Raw genomic sequence first — 25470 nt, 5'->3', positions numbered from 1 at the left:
TCAACTCTCTTCGCGTCTTTTTATCGGCCGCACCGTATAAACCATTTCCGCGGACGATAATCATAGACATTTGTAGAAGTCGACTCGATGCGAGGAACGTTCTCGCGATGAAATTGGGCGAAAATAAGTAATATGAAACACGGTTGAATTCTGATTAAATTTTGGTATCCATAGATGAGACATTTCATATTTCTTTTTATTAGGATGGAAGGTATTTGATTTATACATTTACATAAAGATTGCAATATATTTGCCGTCCACAGTTGCCAAGAGATAGGAAGCTGTTCAAGAGAAATTTGTCTCATGTTTCTTTTACACGAAAAAAAGTATTCGTCTGTCAAAGAAATATTATGAAATGCGAGAAATATCTCACTTGCAATGTTGCATGAATGACTGTAAAATATCACGTCCACGAATGCTAAAAGATTAAATCTTGCATGTTTGAAATGCATTTATACTTATTATGTTATTATATTACTACAGTGTAGATATCTACCAGCTTATCGCACTAGGGAATAATCTTTTATACATGATTTTCAAAAGAGCAGCCGAGAAAATGAAATTTATCATAGATCAGAAATGTACCATAGATTCGCATAGCGTGGTAGCGCCGATAGAAGTTTCTTAAAGACTAACGCTATGCATGCGAGCAGTTGCAGCTCGCTCAAGCTGTCGATTGCGCGAGAGGTTCAAAGGAGTGTTTCCTGAAACGATACTATTATTGCACGCGATGCAACCTGGGGAATTGATTTTTATACTTTTGTTAGGTTTTTACTTTCGGACTTCCTCTGCTGCAAATTGTTTTTCTCATACTGCGGTTTCACCATTGGTAGGGTGAAATTAGTTTAGAGTAGTTAAACGGATTTACCGAGTGAAGTATAATAACGAGTTCCTTCTTGTATGTTCCCTTTTGTAGGAGTGTGACCAATGTGCATAATTCCTTTTAATATACATATTTTATTTACACACGTATGCTAATTAATATTGCACAGGAAGTTTGTATAATGAATCAATGAATTAATTAAAATCAACTACAATTTATTATGGCTAATAACGAACGTGTGAAGAAGTAATTTACATCGTTAAATTAAATAAAAATGCTGTGTTTTTGTCAATGCTGATAAATCTTCTCTTATGATTGATCAACGAAACTGGACGAATGTATCTCAAACTTCAACTTATAAAATAAGTTAAAATATACTATATTAAATAAATTAAGAAATACTAAATGAATATAAGTACAAATTAATCATCCGGTCCTTGTACCCACGCACCAAATCAACTCCCTCATCCAACCCTTTTGTCCATTCTTTCATTGGGTCAATCATGAGACCAACAAACACAAGCGAAAGAAAAGCCAGACAATTAGCAGGTTGACCATGTTCCCTGTAAAACAACAACGAAATAATGAGCATCGTCTCAGAACGTGGAAAGACGTCGTCTAGTTGATAGGCTGCGCGTGTTCCCGATGATGAAGAGCGAATCGTTAGCGTGATAGGCCCAGAGTAAAAGGACGCAGATTCGGATTATTGTCTAAAGCGACTCTCCTTCTTGGAGTGGATGCCATTCAGCCGGATAAAGCTGGACCGGAAACGACAGCAGCAAGGGTGAGTCGCGATGGTCGAATAATGGACCAGCCATCTCCTTTGAAGTCCCCTTCAGAGTTTTGGCATTAATTGATGTGAGTCCGGAGTTCGAAAGATCGCCCAGCACTTCCAGCCAGCTTCCTTGCTTTCTCGTCGACCCTGCTTCTCCATCTCCTCTTCGCCCTTCACCCCTAACAAGGGGAGATTACTTCGACGGTTACAGATCCACCCCTCTTCGACTTGCTTCTTCGAGTTATCTTCATCGAAGTGTCCGTGTTAGACGAAGTTCCATGGAATTTTCTCCGTTAAGTTCGTAATTAGCGGGTCGTAGCGAATGGACGATCTTTCAGTTTGTAGCTCTATTCAAAAATTCGAGTAGAGGAAGAGCGATGCTTTTCGTATAAATATCATTCCTCTGCTATTTTATTTTACTCTTCTTCTTATTTTATTTCCATTTTTATTGGTCTAATCCTTTTTCTTTTTGTCCCTTTTCTCTGTATTTGTAGTGGTACAATGGTGTAAAACCATCAACAGTAGCTGTTTCTAATTAAATTCGCTCATTGTAACCAAGGTGAAATTCTATGGCACGGAGATGAGAAAGGGTTTATTCGACGGTTGATTATCAGCCTTCTTGAAGCTTTTTAGGCGAAACTAATTCACTTCGGCCCAACAGCAAACTTTTCGCCGAGTGGAGCGATTCAATTGGCTTAATTAAACGCTGTCCGATTCCCCTTTTTGCACCCAAAAACTCGGACGAGCTTTTATTAAGATGACGCTGCCAAAGTAAACCCCGAACAACGAACACACTCCGTCTTTAACAATAAAGATTCTCCTTACACGCTGTAATTGCTATTTTTTTTAATAGTGACCGTTACTTCTGCTCTTTCTGAAAATGTTAAAGTATAAGTTCATCGTTTTACTTTTTTACAATCTTTTTTACAATCAGAATTTGAAAAATTATCTGAATCTAAATGATTCATACAAAGAAATAGCATTTATAATTATCTCGCTTTTACGAAATATCATGATTGAATCACCAAATGGTACATCATTACGTTATTCGAATTTCAATTCGCATGAAAATTTTCCAGCGCGATTTCAATTCGCAGGCGATAATCAACATTTATTTACGTAAATATTAGCCGTCGCGCGTTCCAGTGGACACAGTGGATCGTTGTAAATGATGGGCGCGATAAAAATGTTACACGCGTTCGGACGTTGAGTTCGATTATTCCAGTGTGTAATGAAATGCAAGACACGTATGGTCGCACCGTGCATTTATCACCTATTTGTCACGCGAACGAGTGTAAAATAATTTATTGAGCAACTTCATTTTTGCTGGTGCAAAGAATACGGACCGAGAATTAATTTGTGAAATAAATCTACAAATAATGAAATGTCTCCTCTGAAATGAGGGCATTAATAGGCCGACTAATATATATTGAAGACAGTTAATTTAACTAGCCCTAATTTCAATTGAAAACTTCGATCAAAGTGATCATTTTCGAAAGTACATATGTTGTCCAGTCATGTCATTTCTATTTTGTTAGATTGGAACTAATGAGTCACGAGATACTAAATTAGGATTTTTTAACTCGTTGTAATCGAATTAATAAAACTGTGTAGTATTTATGATATTTAAATATGTAGTATTTAAAGATGATATTACGACGTTCTGTATATCTCTAACGAAGAAAGACTGATGTAGTATTAAGAGAAAGTGATGTCTTTCGTCATATTTCTATCATACCTTTAAACATATCTTGAGGATCAAAATACTAAAAGCACCACTTTCTTGAATTTCAATATTGTACATTGCTAGATGAAGTCTTATTCTAGTCTAACTTTACCTTCTGAAAGATTACACGCAGCTGAAGGATCAAAATTGCCACGAGCAAGAACACGAATGTAGAAGAAATAATAGACAGTGCGAAGTCGCGCTTGCATTGCCGAGGCATACGATCGCAACTCGTAAACAAGGTGTTACAACATACGCATCTATATACATGGATCGTGATATCAGTCGGCATATAGGGTACTCCAGAAGATCGATCCGTCGAAATCGAGACTCGTCTTTCTGAAGTTGAGACGTCGATCTCGATCCGCTCCAAGGTTATCATTATCGGGCGAAAGGAGAACCGACGACGACATCGTTCTTCCATGCTGCGCTTCAAAGAACGGTTTCGAGATCCAGTTACGTGGTTTAACTTATTCCGGGGTATCGAAGCGTGGGTGCCTGATCCTTGCACGTAGCTCGCCTTCTCGGGTAACACACGGAGCTACTCGTCAAAAGCTGTGCTCGATGCTCCGTAACTGCGTAAATCGGTAGAAATTCTACGGAACGTATTTCTTCGATATTTTTCGTGTATCGAATATTTCGAAAATAATGAACATAAATATCGCTTTCCATGTAGAGGAAGTAGAAAAGGAGATTGTTGGGGATTTGTAAATTAGTTTGGAAATTGAAATAAAGAAGCGGCAGAAATGTTATTTAAATTTTCGACTTAAATAAGTATGCAGGCACGAATAAAATATTTGTTATGTAGTGTATAATTTGTTAAGTAGTAAACAGAATATAGAAGAGAAAATAGGAATGGTTAATTTATAAAGAAAAGAAATTTTTGTTGGGGGATACGGTGTGTCTGACATGAACCGTCCATTTTTACTGTCACTTGCAATATAATTCTTCTCTTAAACGATATAGGTACTGTTATGTCACGATCTTTTCACAATTATTTACATTCAATGCCGCAAATTCAGATAACAAATATTTTTGTCAGATCTTTCTTTTGATACTAGAAATAGCGATCGAACGGAATGTCGAGATTGCTCACGAGGTAGCACTTAACCCAAATATACCATGAACGTAGTACAATAGTAGAAAACAGAGGAGGGGTAGGCTGCATAAATTAGAAGGTAAGGATGAAGGGAGTTTTGACGGTGGTCGTTTCTCTCCACGCATATTAAACGGCTGGTCCCTAGCCGCTAAGGTATTCCAGAATTCTGTCGCCAGGCGCCACTTATCTCTGATTTTGTAGCTTCCATTGTGCGAGGGGCCGGCTGTCGTCGTGCATACTCGTTCGCCGGGCACGTAGGCAAAATTTAGTTTTGGACACGTCTCGTGTAACGAGTGGTGCTACGAGGGGCAAGTGTGTCTAACTATCTCTTTCTCTCTGTTTCATCGAGCCATGCGAAAGTCCTTGGAGATTCTCGCCTGATTCAGAGTCACGAAGAAACGTCTCACCGCGATAAAGTAAAATGCAATTCGTGCCCTTTAAAGATCACGCCAGCGTCTAATATCGTAACATTATAACGAGGTGATCGTTGAACTCGATCGTAGATAATGCGCACTCGGAATTTCAGCCAGTTTGATAAGGGCAAATTGGAAAGACGATACGGTGTAAAGAGCTACTTATACTTTAGTCAAGATTGAATTGCATATCCCCTGCTTGGAAACGGAAAATTCATAGCTTCTTAAATCGCGACGAGATTATTAGTCAGTCACCGTTTACGTCCGTTCTAGCTGCTGCTTATACGTTGTTCGAGTTTACTGCACTTTGAACGAGTTTCCACTTCTTATGCTTCGTTGATACTCGATATAAGTAACGCTCGACGTAATTATGCAGGGAAATTTCTGTCCATCGTATTACCTGAAAATTTCTTCTCCGTTCTTTCTGAATTCCCAGTACCAATCTCTTATAATATTATAAACAGTGAGAAGAATCCCTTCCATGAAACTTACTTTCATCGACTTTACTTCCAGATCGACTTCTTCAACGACCATCTTACGTTTCAAACATAAGTACAACACAACTAAAATCCAGCTATTATAAAACCTTTGCCAACAACAAGACGCTACAAGGAACAGCGCAAAGGAAGCATAACGTGGCCGCACTCGACAGAAAAAAAATCCTTGGTCCTTGTTGATTTCTCGAGCGAAAAACGCTCCCGGAAGGGACGACAATTTCGCGACGACGCTCGCGTCTCCGGGCGAAAAATTTCGAAAGCCCTCGAGTGGTTTCGCTTTCTTTGCTTTTAGCCAGGCTGTGGAATTTGCTTCATCATCCCAGGTTGGAGCTTCTTGGGTGCTTAAGCCAGGAAAATTCTACTCGGACCACGGCCCGATAGCACTGCAAACAGTCGTGTTTCCTTGCTTCTTAGATCTTTCCTTACGCAGCCTCGTGGTGGTCGACGACCGTTCGATGAGTTGTCTGTGTTAACGAGCCTTCTTTTTTAAACGTTCAGCAGCCAAGTCAGATGCGTGTATCCACTGATTTCGATTACGTTTCAATGTGAGATTCGTTCCTCACGGGGCACTTAGCACTCATACATCCACGCGCCTACGCTATTTGCCCGCTCGTTAACACATTTTCGACTGTACCCACCTCCTGCCGTGCTGCCTTCCGTTTCCTGAAATTCTACCACCAAGAAATCGACATTAATTAAGGCGTCCCAATTCGCCGTAACGCTAACGATGTTCACCGATAAACTCGGCCGACCAAGAAAGTCTGGATCCACTTGAAACTAGGCACCCGTGCACGGAATATTAGGTGTCTTCTTGGTTTGTGATCTCTCGAGGCTGTTTCTCGTTTAAACGACTGAGAGGTTATTTCGTGAATTTTGCTTCTGGTTGGATTTGTCGTAGATTTTGTTAGGATAATTCCATGTCAGAGTTATTTAATTGCTGCTGGGATAAACGTGATGAGTTTTGAAATTGAGTGAGTTTAGTTTCACTGTTAATTATTCGGTCTCCCCTGGCAATTTCATTCTGATTCTTGGCAATGTTTTTCCTTACCATTTTGTTTCTTTCACTTTCGCTCCGATCACAAAAGGATTCTCAACGTATTTCACAATTTCTGATGAACAAGTAAAACATGTTCAACCTGCATCGATTAAAATGTTGTAACAACTTTTTGACAAATACTCTCCAATCAGAAATTTTAACTCATTCCTACCGAAATCCAAAGAATACATTACTCGCTGGACGTGTAACAACTTCCAAATACTTGCGCCTAACGATGATGGAAACGATTCGAAGAAGATCCCTGCGTTCAAGCCATCCAACGTTCATTCCTCGACCCTCGGTGTAAAACTCATTTGTTGCCGAGCCAAGCTAGACGCCGAGTTTTCCTCGGAACATCGACACGGCGACATCGCAATCGTCGTGCCTGTCAATTTTTTTCGTTCCGCAATTAAACGCGGCCTCGTCCCATCGACGGCGTTCGATCCTCGGCGCGCCACGACTAGAACTCATCTCTGTCGGTTCTATCGGAGCTGTCGATTTATATTCGAGGGTCGTCGTAATCGCGCAAAGTACGGAACACGAATCAATTCCCTTGCCTGAAGGGTCGCATGGTTGCGGAGTTCGTTGGTGAACGAAGTGGGGTCACAATGAAAGAGAGAGAAGGAGGACGTTTGATCGTTCAGAACGGAAAACTTTTTCAGGAGTTTGAGTAAAGTAGCCGAGATCCTTTTCTCATTTCGCTCTCTCTCTCTCTCTCTCTCTCTTTCTGTTGTACCTTTGGTACCTCTTTCTGTCTCTCCTGTTGGATACCCAGCCCTTTCGAAACTGATCGCAAAAATCGGCTTTCGAACCGAGGAGAAACAGTCGAACGAATCCCAGTTGCTTTCGAAACTTTTCTTGATAATTGATTGTTTTGCCAGTGGAGCGCTGTTCCTTTCATCGGCCTCCGCGGGCTACCATCTTTTCCCTCGTTGCACCCTGAACGTTCCAAATCGTAGTTCGACGAGCCTGGCTCGTTTTCTCTCTCTATTCTTTCGTCGTTTCTGTTTATCGTTCACTGTTTATCTGCCTCTCTTGTATGCCTTTCGCGGGTTGAATTCGTAAGGACGCCCACCCTGGTAGCTTTTTTATTCCTATCCTCTTTCCGCTTGTCTCCCGTTCCGCTCCTTTTCATCATCGTATTCTTGTTCTGAAACAGGAATCGAGTATTTCCCGATGCCGCCGTCGTATGCTGCAATCTACGATACGAACTTCCTCTCCGGAGATTTCAGTGCGAAACTAGGCCTGCGTATATGGTGCACGCGCGCATATACGTGCACGTGATTGCAGCCGATAACGTTCTTCCCGTGCTTCTCACGATCGGCTTCGTAAACTGAACGGAACGATACGAGCCCGCCGGAGTCTCGCTTTCTCAGTCTGGCTCTTTCTGCCCTGCATCGAGAGCTGCGGCGAAAAATGTTTACGGTGAACCGAGGCGATAAGCCAATTTGAATTAGGTTATCGTGTTTATTCGCTACGTGTATAGGTACATAGAAAATGGTACGGATAAAGAGCGCCGCTGGAAAAATCCATTAACGTGTTTGCCTTATCTACAGGAAAGTACTAAAAGCTCTGTCGAGATTTATTGTAAATTCGATGGTCGTTTAACTTTCCCTCACTTGCATGTATCACGTGGTCTGCGAATTTCCGACGATGGCTGGCTCTTTTTATCTTTTTCTTCCTTCTCAATTTTTCTCTTCCTCTTTTTTTCTCTATTTCGTTTTCCTTTTGCTTTAACGCGAAAGCTTTGGAAAAAGTATATAACGCCGGATAATCACTTTTGCAGACGATCGAAGAAAAACGATATGACCGAATTTTTTCAACGCGTGCCAACAGTTGGAGGAATATGTCGCCACTTGAAAGCGAGAATTATTGATACGATAATGTTTCGCGATGGAATAACGGTTGAAGTGGTGTTCAAACATGTGAAGATATTAAATTTCTCTGTGCACTATTTGCATTATGTATCTTATTTTAAAACGCACTTGTTTTACAACTCATTTTCCATATTGAAAAATATTGAATTTCCTCGTCATGATGATTTTCAATGTTGGATTGATAATTCTGTTTATTGTGTTGCTATAAATTATTTAACTATGTGCTGAGTTAGAGATATTGTTTAATGGTTTACAGAATCAAACAATATATAGTACTTCAATAACTTCCTGATAAAATTAGAGATAGAGAGACAGGTTTAAAGGAACAAAACAGTACGAATTCTTACCTTCTCCGTGTAGAGCATCGGCTCGGCGTACCTTCGAATTAGTCAGGATTGGTACCTGATACCTTTCTGTAGGTATGTATCAATATTAATAGAGAGCTCTTGTTAGTTCCCTTGAATTTGCATTTAGCATTTCGATAAATTATATAATCGCACTGTTTCTTTTTTTTTACGTGACATCTACGAATTATTCGAGCGTTCATTTTCTCTTGTTTCTTTTAATATTCTTTTCGATTAACTCTCTCAATTCAGAGCTGAATTTTAGAATGCTATAATTTATTCTATTTCAAAACAATTAAAGGACGATTACTATATACGGTTCTACTGTGCTAGCCAAGTGAACACAAAAACTTGAAAGTGCTGCATGCTTGATAAATTAAGACTATTCATATCATACTGTAACAAAGAGTAACTTTAAAATACTCATAAAAGCTGAAATGACAGACACAAGAGATAGATATAAAAATCAAAGCGACGAGGAGACAAGTTCTCGAATTATTTCTAGTAATATATTTTCATTTGTCATACAAATAATTAAACTCTTTTAATTCTGTGAGCGAAAGTTGCACTTCAATCCAAACAAAATCTGATATTTTTATCGCATTATCCTGTGGAAAGGGATCCATGTGTGAACGCGTGAATCACGAGCAGGTGCTTCCCTCGAATATTTACAATTGATGTCATTTACACCCTCTTACGCAGGGCCGTGGCACCCTCCAGGAACGGTCAGTTTACAGAACACTTTAATTAACCGCGTTTCGTGGCCTGGCAGACCTCTGAAAATAATATTCTCCTCTCTTTCTCTCTCCTTCTCTGTCTCTCTCTGTCTCTCCCTATTTCTCTACATCATGGCTCTTCTTCGAATTGGACACGTAGCGCACGGATTACCGGCGTAGAATTAATTCCTGGTGCACGCGTAATCGGATTACGAATTCGCAACGTATAATCTTCGCGTCTCGCAGCCTCGTAACACGCGAAATATTCGTCTATATATCAAAAAGTATCTAACCCGCGGGTGAATTTCATTTTTATCTCTGGCTACGAGCATCACCGTGGTGTGCCCACGGTCGATGCTCGGTTTCTCTCACGTGCCGCGAAGAGGTAAAATAAACAACCGGAACGGTTTAGAGGAACACGCGTAACCAACGACGAGAATGGCATACATTGGGGGTATCGGGCAAATGTCGATAATGCCGTTATCAGGGCGCAGCCGTGTGTGTCAGTACAGTAATGAGCCAAGCTGAAGTCAATCATTGACGGTACCGCGTTTGCAACAACGCCGATAACGATTTCGACAGTTTTTCCCCCTGGTTATCTCGCACGCCATTACGCGAGCTCCACAAATTTTCTATAAGAGATAGGAGACTATATGGTGCATTATACGAATGTCTAGAGATTACGCGGAATATTCTCTTTTTTTAAATTGCTGTATCAGTTGCTAGATCATTCGCAACGGCTTTACGTGGATACGAGATTCAGGAATGATTTGAGCTTTTTAGCAGTCAAATTGACCAACTTCACTTTTTATGTTCCTACAAATTATCCAGATATATAATTATCATTTCAGAGAAGATATCTGATTTTTGTAAAATTATTTATCATAAAGTGATAGCATAAATAATTCCAAATTCTAAGCTAAATTTAAGAAAATAGTGTTTGTAATCATCTTCCTACACGTTCCAATTTACGGAGTTAATCAGCATGGCGCCTGTTTAATTATGAATATGTTGAAATGAGAAAAACGAGGCATGTAAATTGTAAAGACATTAGAAAATGGATTTCTAAAAATATCGCCGATTCTTATATGACAGTTTATTTTCACGTGCGACGGTATCATTTCAACGTTTCCATCCACATGGCAATAACTTGCCAAAGTCCGAAATGCTTTCTATCCGTTATTCCATTCACTGTTTCCGCGTAACTGACCGGAGGATAAAACGACGAAAGCGGGTATCCAACGTGATGGGGCCGAGAGGGCCGCTATAAATGTATCCCGTACGACAGACTTCCGCGAAGCTTTCGTTTTCTTTTCTGTAGACGTTCGTGCTGTGCAGAAGGATTAATCGGCCCAGAAATAAATCGGGATTGCGCGTGTTAATAAAGATGCACCGGGTCAAAAGGTCTCCCTCTTCCCCTCCTAGGCTACGTCAAAGCAAAACGGAACTCGGGATATATATATATATATAGATCATGCGATTCATTGGCGTCCCAGGTGTCGAAATCTTTCCGCCCGAAGACAAAAATTATATTTTTTCATCTTGGACATGTAGCTTGTTTTGTGTAGGACTCTAAAATACTGAACCGAGTGGTTTACATTATAATCTTGTTTGAAAAATTGCGACATTGTCTTAAGTAATATGTACTTGTTTCAAAGAGAGATTATGTAGGTTTGAATGGCGATCTTTTGGAGATGCAGATGGAAACCTCTTACTACAATTGGAAAATTATATAATAATTATTTTTCATGGTTAATAATTTTTCTCTTCCGTACCTCCACGAGAAAGACAATTATTTCAATTAAAAAAATCGGAGAATTCTTCTATATTTCATTTACAATTATGATATATGTCCGTACCATCTCTTGTCGATATTCGTCGGAATTCCAGAAAGTATTTTTCTACTCGAACAGCAGGGCAAGGAATCACTCGGAAGCCATTCGGAGAGGCGCATGTGGCGACTCTGTAAAATTCACTGAAACTCGCCGTTTACGTATTCGGGAAAGGGGCCGCTCGGTGCAGGTTTGGCCTCGGCGAAAATACGAAATATCCGTGGATGCTAACCCGTTCCCAGCGGGCGGCCGTCTTCCAGAGGCATACAGTAAGCTGGCTGCACTACGGAAAGTTCACGGGAATGTCAAATTTCCAAGCGTTCGCTTCAAATCAGTGTCCAAATAAACTACCCTACGGTCGACGTGGCTTCTTTTCGCGAGGTTCCTAGCTCTGTTGCTCTCGCATTCTACCCTCCTGTCTTACGTTCCTTTTCCCGTCGGAATCCCTCGTCGCCTCGTTTTCCACCCCTCCACGTTTTCTCCTGAGCTTCCCTCAGGATTCAGACGCGCCAGCCTTCCACATCGACGACCATCCACCGTCAACGGCTAAGACATCTCACTTTGCTTGAGATGCACAGGCTACGGCGGATGTTTGAAAACGTTTTCTCGCCTCTGGGTTCATCCCTCTCTGTTCCCTTCTCCCCCCTCTCACTCTTTCTCTCTCTCTCTCTTTCATCCTCCGCCAACGCTTCTTAGCCGGCATCCTTTCGTGACAGATGGAAATCTCGCGACCGGCTTGCTGCCAGAAATGTTGACGAAATGCTCTCGTGTTCCACCCTGTCGCTGCATCGTGAATTCCCTGCCACGACGTTTATCCTCCCACGACTGCCTGCGTCCCCTTCTTTGTTTTGTTCTTCTAGAGATTGAAAGATTCATCTTGCGTTTAAAGACTTGTCTAAAATTATTGGTCAATTATTGGTAAATTAATTTACTCAAAGTTGGTGTAGCATCAGGTATGTCATTTATTCTGCTCTTTAATATAAATAATAAAGATTCTGGCTACTGGGGATTGTTTTACGTCTACACAATAGTTTATGACATTACCATTGTAGAATATTCATCATTCTGTTACATAAAATATATTACATTTTCTTCTTAAACAGTCATTTAAAGGATCGTAGCAATTTCAATACATTTAGCAACAATTACCGCAGATACCACTTCCATGGTTTACCACCTTTCTAAAACAGTTGACGATGAAACTTTGAATCAGAAACGTGCAGCGGAACATGTCAAAATGATGCACGATAATTTAAACGCGCTCCTCTTCGCACTGCTAACCCTCTTCATCCAAAGGACCATCGGCAAAAGGCAATTCTCTGGTCGAAATGGTCGATATACCATCAGATCGGTCGGTAAGCGTTCCAGGCTCGCCAAAATACCGAGCCACGCTCGAAACATATTCCCGCAACCTGGCAGCTGGAATCGTGGGGCCGCTAATCTTAGCCTGTTAAACAGAGACGGCGGTAATATTTCGAGGCGAGTTAGGGCCCGAATTCAATCGAATCGCCGATCAAACGGACGCGGCTCGAATTAATTCCGTAACCGGCATTCAATTCGGACGGTCGGTATCCGGCCACAGCGCGCGTAGTCCGCTTCTAAATCAAGACGGATCAGCCTGGAATCCTCGTACGTCAGAGCCTGGGGAGCTTGTCCAGCCGCGTGCACGTGCGTGCAAGCGCACTCACGTGTACGCGCGCAAATCTATAACCGGTACCGTGCAAACATGGCCAACGGGGGTAGGATAGGTGAAGAAGGTCGCAGGAAGGGGTGTACACTGAGAGCGGCTAGATGGGCCAAGCTTCAAAGCAACTATCAGGGACCTCCGTGTAGCTGCGACACGCCATGAAAGCCCATGTATATATCTTGTCGCGTCTGACCGTGTCACGTATGCATGTACCTATGTACGTAAGTTGAATGCACAATCGCATAATGTATCTACTGGGAAGTACTTATTGTCACCTTTAAACCTGTAAATCGCTACGTGTTTTGGTGGAGGAAGATTGATAGCCTTAGATTTTACTTGGCCTTTGCGGATGATAAGAGAATTGCTCACAATGGATAATGGTGTTTCTAACACTTCTGGTATTTATTCACATATTACCTTCAATAAAACGTCCCTATTCTGCAATTAAAATTATATTAAAATATCATGTATATTATATCAATATTTATTATTGTGGTTAATTATATGAACATCATACAACTATCATTTAATACGTGAGTATTATTAAATTATACTGATTCAAATTAAAAATTAACCCACGTTAATATGTTAAATATTCTTCTAATTTCTCCTCTGCCTATTTTTACCTCGATTCACCAAATATAAAATGATTCATCCGATCATTCACCTGATCATTGTACACGTATGACAAGCTTATCGAAGGTTTTCGATTCTGTATTGCGACACGGTGGGTTAGAAAGCAACGCGCACGATGCAGCTAGCCGGAACGCGTATTATTTACGCTAAATTTGTCTGTGGAGCGCGCGCGTGGCAAAACGCAAAATGCAGAACAGAAAATGCAAAACGGCCGCATCGCTGGGATACAACGGAGCCAAGGGAAAAAGAGAAACCTGGCTGTGGGAAGATGGACGGAGAAAGGCGGGCAACAAGGTATGCGGCCAGCGGCCAGGTTCAACCGATTGGAAACCAGCACCAGGGCCTCTGTAATCTCTCAAATTGTTCGCTCTGTTATTTTCTGCTCTCGTCCGACCGTCGTCCCGTTCCATTTCAGGCCCTCGTATTTCCTTCTCGTTTCCTCGCGCGCTTTTCTAGCACGCCGGACTGTCGTATAATGTTCCGCGAACTGCCCGCCGGAAGATGGTTCCCTTGTTCCACGCGAAACGGGGTCGAATTGTAAATAGCGAATTCGATTGTTGGGACTGAGGATTGGAAATGGTTTCGCGGACAATAGCCGCAGTTGCCTGTCTGTGCGTGGAATATTTGATGGGTCTTTGATAACTTTTTCTAAGCGATTTCAGCGTAGATCTTACGGATTGATGGATTCTACAAATTTTCGTGGTAAAATAATATTACAAAATGAATGTGTAAATTTATGTAATTTCTCTTGTATTCTACCTTTTTTTTGTCTTTTCGTACTGTTCAAACATTTTTTAAAAATGTGTAATTCGTTTACAGAATATGAACTTTATACTTGGATTTAACTTCAGACATGTATCTTATTGTTGTATAATAAGACAGTAGGTAAAACAATTTTCAATTTATTATTATAAAACATCTAATTCCGGCAGGAAAGTTTAATACAGAACATTGCCCATTCCAGTTCAAACTTTTAATTCCATAGAAATTCACGCAGTACAGTGTCGCCGGTGATGGTAATTACACGTGCACACAACGAATTAGCGTAGAGTTAACGACGCCCAACTGTAATTTTCTACACCGCGATGCCAAACTAAATTTGAATCTTTATAAAACTCGATATTAACTTCAGTGTACCATGTAATAGTAATACCATTGGGATACTTATCCCACAATTGTGCTGTTCAGAAGCAACTATTTTTTAAATGTTGTATCTTACGCATTACGAAAGTAAATCGTCTGTTTCGTAAAAATTGGATACTAGTCGTGTACCTATGTTTTGTATGGTTTATAAAAAATAGATTCTACATGTTATCTCATAACATTAAATCTTTCACCCCTTTGAAGCAGTAAATTATGAAGTTTCAAGCATCTTCATCATCTCCAAAACTAGTCCACTTTAAATTACAAAAACTAACGATAGGACAAACTGATTGCAACGATCGTATCTTCTGGTTGCATCGGTGCTCGAGTCGTTTGATTTGCAACGTGATTTCATCGTGGATCGTCACGCACGTGTTAAAAGAGATAGCAAGTTCAACACGCGAGCCCCTAACATTGTCGAATGAACGAAGGGCATAAACCGTCGATACGAGGGTGTCATTGTTTTATGCGTTGATAAGGACCGCGTTTAATGGGCTGTGAGGTTTTGCCAGCGTATCGTGATTTGTCCTCCTTCGCGTTTTGCATTGACACCGCGGCTAATCCACTGCATTTCTCCTTTTTTGCGAATTCTCTCTCTCTTTCTCTCTCTCTCTCTCTCGTTGCGTCGTAATCGAACCTTATCGTAAGTTATAGATATATTTTGCTCGATCCACGAACTTCGACCGACGTTCTCCTTTTAGCTTTCAGAAGGCTTTCATTAAAAGAAAAAAAGCTAGCACGCGGAACATAAAAACAAATGTTTATGTAACAAATCACCAAACAGAATTTCACGGAAAAAGGAAGAATCCCCAAAGGATTACTCTGGTAATTCAATAACGCAAAAGCGAAAAATTACTTTACCGTAGCATTCGGTAATTACTAACAAATAGCTCGCGTAATACGCTTCTTAATTATCGTTCCGTTCGTAGATGAAGAGTAATCTCTTAAACTATTTTACATGATAACATTTTATACGTTTCTCCGTATATATGTCGTAAAGTTACACGGAATTATACGGTAGCCGGTGTGTTCCAACGATAAATTGTAATCGATACATGAAATACAAGAATAAGCAATATCTAAAACACTCGTGCGATGCTCAGTTAGAATGCGTTATACCGCGATCGGCGAATTATTCGTTCCGCGTTATTAATACGCCGCTAAGTGGCTTTTCGCTAATTACCCTGTTGCTTATTATCTTTATTGCGTATCGACTTCGCCGATATCAAATGTTTCGTGATACCGTGCTATTTACAGCGGCTTCAATTGCGAATACCTTCGATATTCCGTGCGACGCAAGCTCCTTGATAAGATGGAATATTCACGATTGCTCGACCACTTAGGAAATGGGATAATAAAGCAGTACACATCGGAGAAAAGGAAACCGAATCTTTTCGTTTCGAGCCAACCGATGCTATCTCGCCACGTAAATTAACCTAATAAATTAGTTAATTACCTTGGTGTTTTAGCTTCGCGATCTTATCTCGCTGGATTTCTCGAAAGAACAGTTAGAAAGTAATTTTTGAGAGATTGCGCGAGTCTACCCTCGTAGGTATGTTCTACTACAAACAATTTTCTCTTTGTTTTCCACTAGAGAACAAGTTCATATGGCTACTGTGGTGGTCCTTCTATATTCGTCGGCAGAGAGATGTACACTAAACACAATTCTCGAAAGTCCTCGTCTAACTATACCTTATACAGGGATGTAACATACAAATACTCCCTCTGATCTGGCTTCTACTATCCTGTGTGTAAGCCACGAGCTTGCTACGTAGCTTTAGTGACTAGTCGACCAGCTCGGTATCTTTCTCCATTTCATACATGAAACGCATTTTTCCCTGCTTCTTCTTGGAATTTATAATTTCGTTGGAATTTATAGTTGTTTAAAGTATTAAGCAATCGGCAATTAAAAGAATGATACGTGAGTGTGGAGATTACACAATGTGTACCGTACATTTAATGGTTTCTCGGATTTTCCTTCGTTCTCATTGCATCAATCTTACTATATACACACATACATACAATCCGCTTGTTTTGTACCCTATGGCAAATAAGAAATCATCGATCACAGTTTGCACGCGATAATCGAAGAAGCAGAAGAAGCTCGTGTTCGCTTCTTCTATCTTTATCTCCTCTTCCTCTATTCTCAATCCTTTGGACAGTGACTGGTTCATTTAGTAGGGTAGTTTGGTAGTTTCACAGTTTCGCTGGCCTTCGGTGCCTGTGCTCGGCAGCAGCGTCCATTTGTATCGGGAAAACGGTTTCGGAAACTCGAAACGCTGGACCGTGGCCAGGAATTTATCCGACCCCTTTCCCTGACTCCCGGGCACGTCTATAGTGCAGGTGGACCGACCCGGTCTCCGTGTAAACGCTGTATTTATTACCTCGTTCCCGATGTAAATGCGCGTGCCGTGGATTATTGGGAACTGATCTTCCGGTCTCGAGGATAATTCCCGGCTTCTACGTGGGTTAGCGTGCGGCACAACGACGACGACACAACGACGACGACACAACGACGTCGACACAACGACTACAACAGAGAGTGGGGTAAAACGAAAGAGAGAGAGAGAGAGAGAGAGAGAGAGAGATGATCGTTGAAGGATCGAGATATCGACGAATTTTCGGCGAATAGGTTGAACACACGTGGATCGGCCAAGTGGTCGTGTAAACGCGCTGTGCGCGTGTTCGTGTAAACGAACAATTGCGCACGTGACTCACCAACAGGATGATATATCAATTGCGTGGCTGATATATATGTGGGATCGCGCGTACGCGGGACGCTGAGGCGAGATGCACGCCTACAGCTTACCGTCCATAGAACGGTTCGACCAGTGAACCGATTGCCGCGCGCCAGCTAGACGAATTGCCTCTGGATCCAGCCGGCATTGGCTAATCGCCTGACTAGGCTTCGTGAACACGAACCGAAAACTGGAGGTAAATGCTCGTCACGCTTGATATTAGCTATGGATGAAATCGACCTGTAATCAAGATTTTGTAGCCTTCGATGAATGTTTTTTATGTGTAGAATTTGCTTTAGACTGATATACGGTTGATGCAAGAAAAGTGGTTATGTGAGACTTAAGTTAGAATAAATGTTTTGGAATTCTTAATAACTTTATCTAAATCTACTTGTTACGTCCGGTGACTCTTTATGTTCGAGGCAGCTACCAGCTGTGCACATAGAATTAAGCAGATCGCAATAATTCCAAGGAACTGTCATAAAACGAGACTTTTTGATTTACCGTTAAGGCCGTCAATTGGCATAAAACATCTTCGAGTCAAGAGGTTCCTTACGGTTATTGCTCCATCAGGTAAAAATTGGGGAAACGTGAGTTTTCCCATGTTTCCCGGGATTCCACCCGCAAGCGACCAGTGGTGAGGCGATCACCACCGGGTAAGAGTTTTCCTTTGCAACAGCATCATCACCGGACTTCACTGGTTCATCATCTTTAGAACAGTCAACATCTCTTTACCGGGTTTTCACCCTTCAATCATTTACCTACTTAATTTATACCTTACGCACCAGCGTAACTATCTTCTTTACAAAGTTGCTGGAAATATATACTATCTCTGAACTGTGAATCAAGTGTTATACTAATTAAATCACCTCTATTATTCTAATCAAAATAGAGGATCGATCAGTTCGTGGCGTCGATTGTCTAATCGTAACGGGAATTTACGACTCCCGTCGACGCGCTTCCTCGCGATCGCGTCTCTCCGCGACAGGTCGAATAAACACTATTCATAATAAATCAAGGGTAATGAAGAACGCTTCAGCGTCTGTGAATCTTTATTCATAAACTCACCGCCCATATCTAACAATACTAATCACTCATAATACTATCCTTCGTCTAATATTCATTCTGTTAATATAATATCTAGCAAGCACTTGTACATCATAGAAAGGAACAAAATCCTCAATTTGCTATAGAAATTTCCGCAGCATTAAAACAATGCAAGAAAATAATTGCCATTTGTAAATTCACCCCAGATACTGTCTAGAAATATCCTAACTGTGCTGTGTCCATGTACTTAACAGTTAATACTCGTATCCGTGAAATTGTCCAGCGAGCTCAGCATCAAAGATTCAAGCGACACACGCCCTACGGTGGAGGTCTACACGTGCGCTGATTACACGGGGCGCATTTTCTTCGTGCCGCTGTCCCGCGCACGGATCAATTGCACCAGGGATAGAGGAGAGGTGAGAGTTGGTAACAAGCGGTAGACTGACGTTAACATACCACGGGATTGTCATAGAGGCGTTCGCGGTTGGCAGCGCTGCGGAGCACACATCAGAGACCCAGTGTCTGTGGTTAAGTCGAAGCTTTAGATATCAAGAATTCATGTCTGACCTAGACTGCCGCCTGGTGTAGGGTCAAACTTCGCTCTTATACACCTTTGCTGTAGCATTTGCTCGATTCACATTCGTATAACTGTTTCGTTTGTCCGGTATCAGGTAAAATTATATTGCGAACAGGCAGCTTGTTGCCTCGTTTCCGTTTGTTCTCCCGGCTGGGAATCGAGTGAGACGTAACTACTGGATCCAATGAAAGTTTTATGCTCGCCGGGAGTTCCTTACGGAGACGATACGGCTCACGGACTTATGGGAAAATCGATCGAGCCACCGCGATCGGATAAAAACGCTTGAATTACGTCCTCCTCCTCGCTGTGGACGTCGTTGCGGCTTTATTGAAATCTTTTTTAAGGGCAACCGTGATTCAAGAGATACGCTTCGGCTAATGGTATTACACGCCATCACTTCCTCCGCGTATTTATGATTTTCTTTTTCTTTCGCGCTTCACCCCGCCGGCTTTTTATGATGATTGCGCGTGACAGGGGTTTTACACGTTCATGGAAGCCGAACGACTGAATAAAGTAACCCCTGTACGTTTGGGTTTCAAGGATCGCGAGATTGTGCACAGGAATACGTGAATTAATTATGAGCTTTTTTTGAGGAATTTGTAAAACGAAGGTATAGGAGCGACGGAAGTAGAAATGGACCTTTAGTGAAATAAATATTCGAAAAACATTGGCAATATTAATAAAAGAGTAGAACACTTGATAATATATTTTAACAATATCTTTTTTCTTTCTTACTATTCTTTTTTTTCTTACGATAAATTCCAAATTCAGACTGAAAATATTTGTCGCGAAACTAGATTTCCAATTTACATATTTGACTATAAAATAAGTAAAAATGTGTCAGGATTATCTTATAATCTTTCTTACAACATATTAAGATGTCATTCTTATAATTCTAATTTGTTTAAGATAAAATTATAAGGAGAATTACACTTTAAGGAAGAATGCAAAGTAGGCTTTTAATAATTCTTGCTCTCTCACACACCAATATATACACATATATACATTAGTTACACTGTACATTACGCTACATTCGTCTACACACGCGAATTACAGTTACACGTTGTCTCCTTCTCTCATTTATTAACGTCAAAGTATCGCTAATAGGGTACATTTTTCTGTAAATTGATAGTAAAATCTAGAATCTGAGTCACGTAATTCACAATCACAGTCCAAGAAAATTATGTTCGTTACACAAAATCGATTCGAGAAAGTTATACCAACGAGGAAAGAGAGAGGAAGCTGTGATAAAAGGTAACCGCCTCTGAAACGAGTCGAGATCAATTTGCGATTTCAACCTCACGTTTCGCGCCGAAACTCGAACGAAGTACCACCAATCTAGACTCCGTAAATAACGGCCGGAAGTTTCCAACAGCGGAAGATCCCTTGGCAGGTCTACACTTTGTCAGAGACGGATGATGCGGAGCTTTTCGCTGCGATCGAATCGGCCAGTGATTTACGACGAACTCTAGGATAGCTATCGTTCTGGTTTCGAGACGATTTCGATATGCGCATATTATAGAATCGACAGAATCAAGAAATTAGAAACCGTGTAACGCTATTGTTCTTTGAACTTCTTAGAAGCCAGGCTGATCAACTACATCTTTTGTTTTTATCTAGGAATTTACATTAGAACTACTTAAAGAATAAATAACTTAATTTCATAAGTTTATCTATCGTAAGGAGATGGTATAAGGATTGCAAGGTAAATTATAAAGTTACTTTTCAAAACTGATATATATCTTCAATATTATCACTTCTCGATATTCTGGTATTCAATTGATAATTGTAGTTGATCATCGTAGCTTCTGAACGATACGTTTGTTGCTTCAATTGTTCATACGTCGAACAATAGAATGACCTTAAACGTAACATGATCGATAATAATGATACATGTGTAAACTAAGATTCGTAAAATTACATCTGTTAATTATTTTCTTTTATAATATGCTTCATGAAAAGATATTGAAATAGATTAATGCGGTAGATTATCCGGTATAACGTGTGAGGATAAGAAATGTTCCCAAAGTTATTTCTAGCAGAATGCAATTAGCAGGAGAATGAATTTCTATTAAATTCGTATACCTAATCGATGGATAATCTTGTCCGCTATTTATCCTTGTTTTTTGATCTCGAATATTTCAGTCGATTTTCCTTTTATTCTTATTTTGTTCGTACCGTAATGGTTTCCAGTTTCTTGAATATTTGAAGATTTTGTGACGTGACGTTGGTTAATTCTACCAGAGATTCCGGCTGCAGAATAATCAAGGATTGTAGCTATAATTAGCCTTGATTCTCCTCTAAATTCATCGGGACCAATAAATTTCTAAACATATGTGCACCTATGTTTCTTCATAGCGCAGTAGCGACATCCCGCGTAAATATAATTCTTGCGTTATAAAGCAGCTGTTAGCTTCTGAATCTTCTCTGTTGCATCTCTAAATAGTGGTTACCAACACTTAACAAAAAGCCTCATTAACAAGTAATGTCTAAATGTTATTTTCTCTCTTTGATTTCAGGTAAGACGGTTCTCAGTTTCATTAAGAAATTTAAGTAAGAAAAATGAAGTTTGGAATTTTGGTAAGTTGTTGAGTTAAAATAAATGAAATATTTTTCCCTGGGTATAATATTTAATTTTTCGCGAACCGATCGATAGCGTTCGTGATTTATGAAAGATACAAATTATTTGTTGTAATAATGGAGATAAGATTCAGTCAAAATTAGTCAAGTTAATCAAATATTTCATCATTGATATAAAAGTCTAGTTATTATGAATTATTAGACACAAATTATTCTTTGTAATTATCAAATAACAATTTCAAAAAGGGGAAGGTGTCTCGAACTTGTTTGAAAGTTTTATGCGTGAGTCGAAATGGTGACAGCATGGGTTGATGATTACGGGACACATTTCGGGAGTTCTTTTTCCCGTACAAAGGGGTGACTCGAGGGAAATCCGGTCTCTCACGATGTGACGTATACATACACGCAGAGCAGAGAATTCGTCGTTCTCGCTGGATTCTAGTTTTCCACGTCAACGCGTAGATGGCAGTAGCGTACGCTTTCGGATTTAAAAGCTGCTTGAATACTTTTTTTCTCCTTGCAATTGGACGGTGCTTCCGGTGCAGCCGGCCAGAACCGATTGTCTGATCCTCATAGGATGCGACTACTTTGAGAATCGAGACGCGCCGCGCCATGAAAGGATCAGATTAATTCGTTCGAAAGAAGTGGACCAATGAAAAAATCGTTTAACGTTGAAAATGAATCGTCCATTATAAAACAAACTAATGAAATTCAGGATTGTTATACTTTTTACAAATCCAGTATACTTCGAACGGTGTAAACTTCAATTTGAATAATTTATCTACAGGAGTGATGTATTACGTAATTCAAATGCCTTTAAAATCTTTATATAAAATTTTTAAGTGATTTAAAGATAAAACTAAGGACTAAAAAGTCATAAAATTTTACTGTCGAGACATTGAACAAATTACACTAATTGTCAGAAACTCCCAATATTCTTATTCTTTAATACTATTGAAAGTACTTTCGATACACAATTTTCTGCTGTTTCGTGGTTTAAAGGATCTAACAGGTCAATTTTTTTAGTATTCAAGGAAGTGAACGAAATTAAATTAATTGCTCATTTAAAATTCTGAGAGGTATCTTTTACATACAGTCACGTACGCTCCACTGAAAACGTTCGATCAGTAGTCAACGCAATTAGACGTTACAACACAGGACTTTACGAAATTGCCCGAAGATCCGATTGCTTGATCAAAATCTCGCCGGTGATAAATCATTTTTCTGCATACGCTTCGGTTAGACATGCAAACATAAATAGGTTTTTTTTCATGGACGTGTACGTGCCTTCGGTTCGATATGCTGCCTAGACCGTTGCGCTCGGGTTCTGACATTTTCTTCTTTCCTCTTTTTTACGTGCCGTCCGCACGAAAACGAATCGTCGCTGAGAATTCACAGTCCTGCTAACATCGTGCCGCCGCAATCGTGTAACGTGAAATCGTAGACCGTGGTGAACAATACTCGGCAATTAGGTTGCCGATTACAATCGACCGGTTTGCATTTCGTTCTTTCCTCGATGATAATTTCTACAACACAAAAACGCAGCCTCCGTAACATGATTGAAGTGTACGATCATGACAGTCATCTTGATTATCAGCTTGATCTTTTTGAGACAATTATTCGTTGAATCTGTCAAGTATTTTTAGTTGGATTTTCTTTTTAGTTGGAGATTATGAACTTTGAAAGAATTACGCGCAATTAAGTTTTATTCACTATCGTACATCGTATATCAATAAGTACATATCATGTACGGCTCTGTATTCTAGTTTGCTATTAAATATCTCCCTTACGTTACATATATTTAGGTATAATTTGTACTTCTTAATTTATACTCACATTTCCCAATTGCAGTCTTTCGTTTATTACAAGATCTTTTCGTATATATTAATAATTAACTATTAATACAACGTAAATTTATTGACGTAGTAAATTATATAACGTAAATTTTAATGTCAATTGTATTCAATAAAATTTGACTATTTTACCAGAACAAATGCTAACTATTCAACCCAATGACTCGTTGATTTCTTAAAGAGTATGTGTTAATAATCCTAATTCCTTTACCTCGTAAAGAATCAGGATAAATTACTATAACCAGCACAACGAATTTAGTAACGACGTTGGTCGTTTATAACGACTCAATTAATAGACCGCGTAGTCGTTTCGACTGCGGCCACTATTTTAATTTTAAACTACTTTAATTTTCGAGGACGTGTCCATACGCCGTTCGTGCCATTTGTTAATTATAATTCATTCCCTCTGGTATTTTTAACTCTCACCACGCGGATGGGTAATCGAAATTCGGTGTTTTGCAAATTTTCCATCGTGCAAATGCGGTCCCTTTTACCCACTCGATCACGAAGGGCCTTTGTTTCCTTTTTCCTCCCTTCGTCCTCGTTTCCATGTGCCAATGGTCGGCTTATAGGGATACGTTTTATTGGCCGAGTCCAATAATTAACAACACCCGATAATTAATTCGATGGAACCTCGTTTCGTTGAACGACGTCGAATTGTCCAATTTCGATGATGGCTTGAAATAGATACGATAATTATGGACACTCGTTCCACTTTAAATTGTAATTTAGAAAGTACTCGATTTGCTTTTTGGTTAATATTCATGGTGACATTTCGACGTTTAAAGCGTCAGAAACTATGTACATATGTATACAGTTTACCATTAATTTTCTATTCGTTGGATTATATACGCTGTATGATTCTGGAAGTTTTCGGGCATTCGAGCGCGTATTCTCGTATTCAATTCAAAGGTGCGAATTTCCATTTCTCTGTCTAGTAACTCGCAATAAACTAGCCCGGCTGTTTCGCGTTCGCGGCCGCTGATATTATATTGAAAATAATACGCTTTGTCACGGTACGAGTCGATATCGTACAACATTCGTGTTCGCCTAATATTAATCATTCAGCCGTGGACAATCTACAAAATTGCCAAAATAATTCTGTCGATATTAATATTGATAAAATCTATCGGTCCGTCACGTTGTCACGAATTCAGGACTTAAATCAGTTTTCTGTTGGTGCGACAACGGTGATTGGAGATGATTGTTTGACCCGAATTGGCTCAATGATTTTTTGATGATCGCACGAAATGACGTTGCAATAATGCGAGCTTGTACAGCGACGCGCCTGCAAAGATCAATACGAGCCAATTAATCGTTAATAAATAATGAATGGCGCACGGCTGGAACCAGCCAGATTGCCACTCATCTTTTGTTTCAAATATGGAACCTCTCTGACTGTGCATATGGAATATATCCCCGTGTATATCGATATACCAGTTGGATATTAACGGCATTACCATATGGAATCCGACATGGAGTTGCGAGATTTTGCAACGGGAGCGATTTGCATGATTGATTGCATCGAAGCTTTCACGGCCTATCGTTCGCTGGTTCAACTTCCTTACTTTCCATTTTTTTATTGGAATATGTTCAGCGTGCATCAATTAAAAAAATTTTCTCGGAATATCGACGTAGGTGTCAGAAATCATTCGTAAAGTATTTCCGTATAAATAAATTTACCCTGTGATCTGCAATTGAATTTAACTTTAAATTAGCTTTCCGTCATAATTATTCGTTTAATATAATGTTACATATAATATTCCAAGATAATAATCTTTAAATTTTAATGGAAAAATCTGTATGATTCCAGATATTAAAGCAATTTTTCCTCTAGATAAATATGAATTTTATGTATCGTTCCACTTGCATTTGCACCACTTTTCCACTGATATCTTCATGTATAAAAAATGTTCATAAAAAAGGTATGTAGCCGATGTTTCTCTAATTTAAAATCTTTGTATAGCCTCAATACCCGGTCTCGTAAAAACTTTGGACGCGTAGCAAGGAAAGAAACGAAATGGTTGGATAACTTCGCTACATAGTTTTGATCGATTGAAATTATCGTTGA

General features: G+C 39.9%; 1 protein-coding gene across 3 annotated transcripts in view; it reads left to right on the top strand.

The window, feature by feature from the left end:
• Rbp6 (RNA-binding protein 6) overlaps window positions 1–25470 on the top strand; it is a 777348-nt gene that overhangs the window by 225922 nt on the left and 525956 nt on the right. The window contains exon 1 of one of the 3 annotated variants that reach the window (XM_076619578.1): window positions 21527–21546. The exons of the other annotated variants lie outside the window; for them this stretch is intronic. The gene's annotated coding sequence lies outside the window, so the exon portion shown is untranslated. Of the gene's footprint in view, window positions 1–21526; window positions 21547–25470 lie in introns of those variants that run through there. 3 annotated transcript variants of the gene reach the window in all.

This window comes from Bombus vancouverensis, chromosome 6, assembly GCF_051014615.1.
Source record: "Bombus vancouverensis nearcticus chromosome 6, iyBomVanc1_principal, whole genome shotgun sequence".
Lineage (NCBI taxonomy): Eukaryota > Metazoa > Arthropoda > Insecta > Hymenoptera > Apidae > Bombus > Bombus vancouverensis.
Note: the sequence above shows the minus strand (reverse complement) of the source record. Positions and strands in the feature narration are given on the sequence as shown.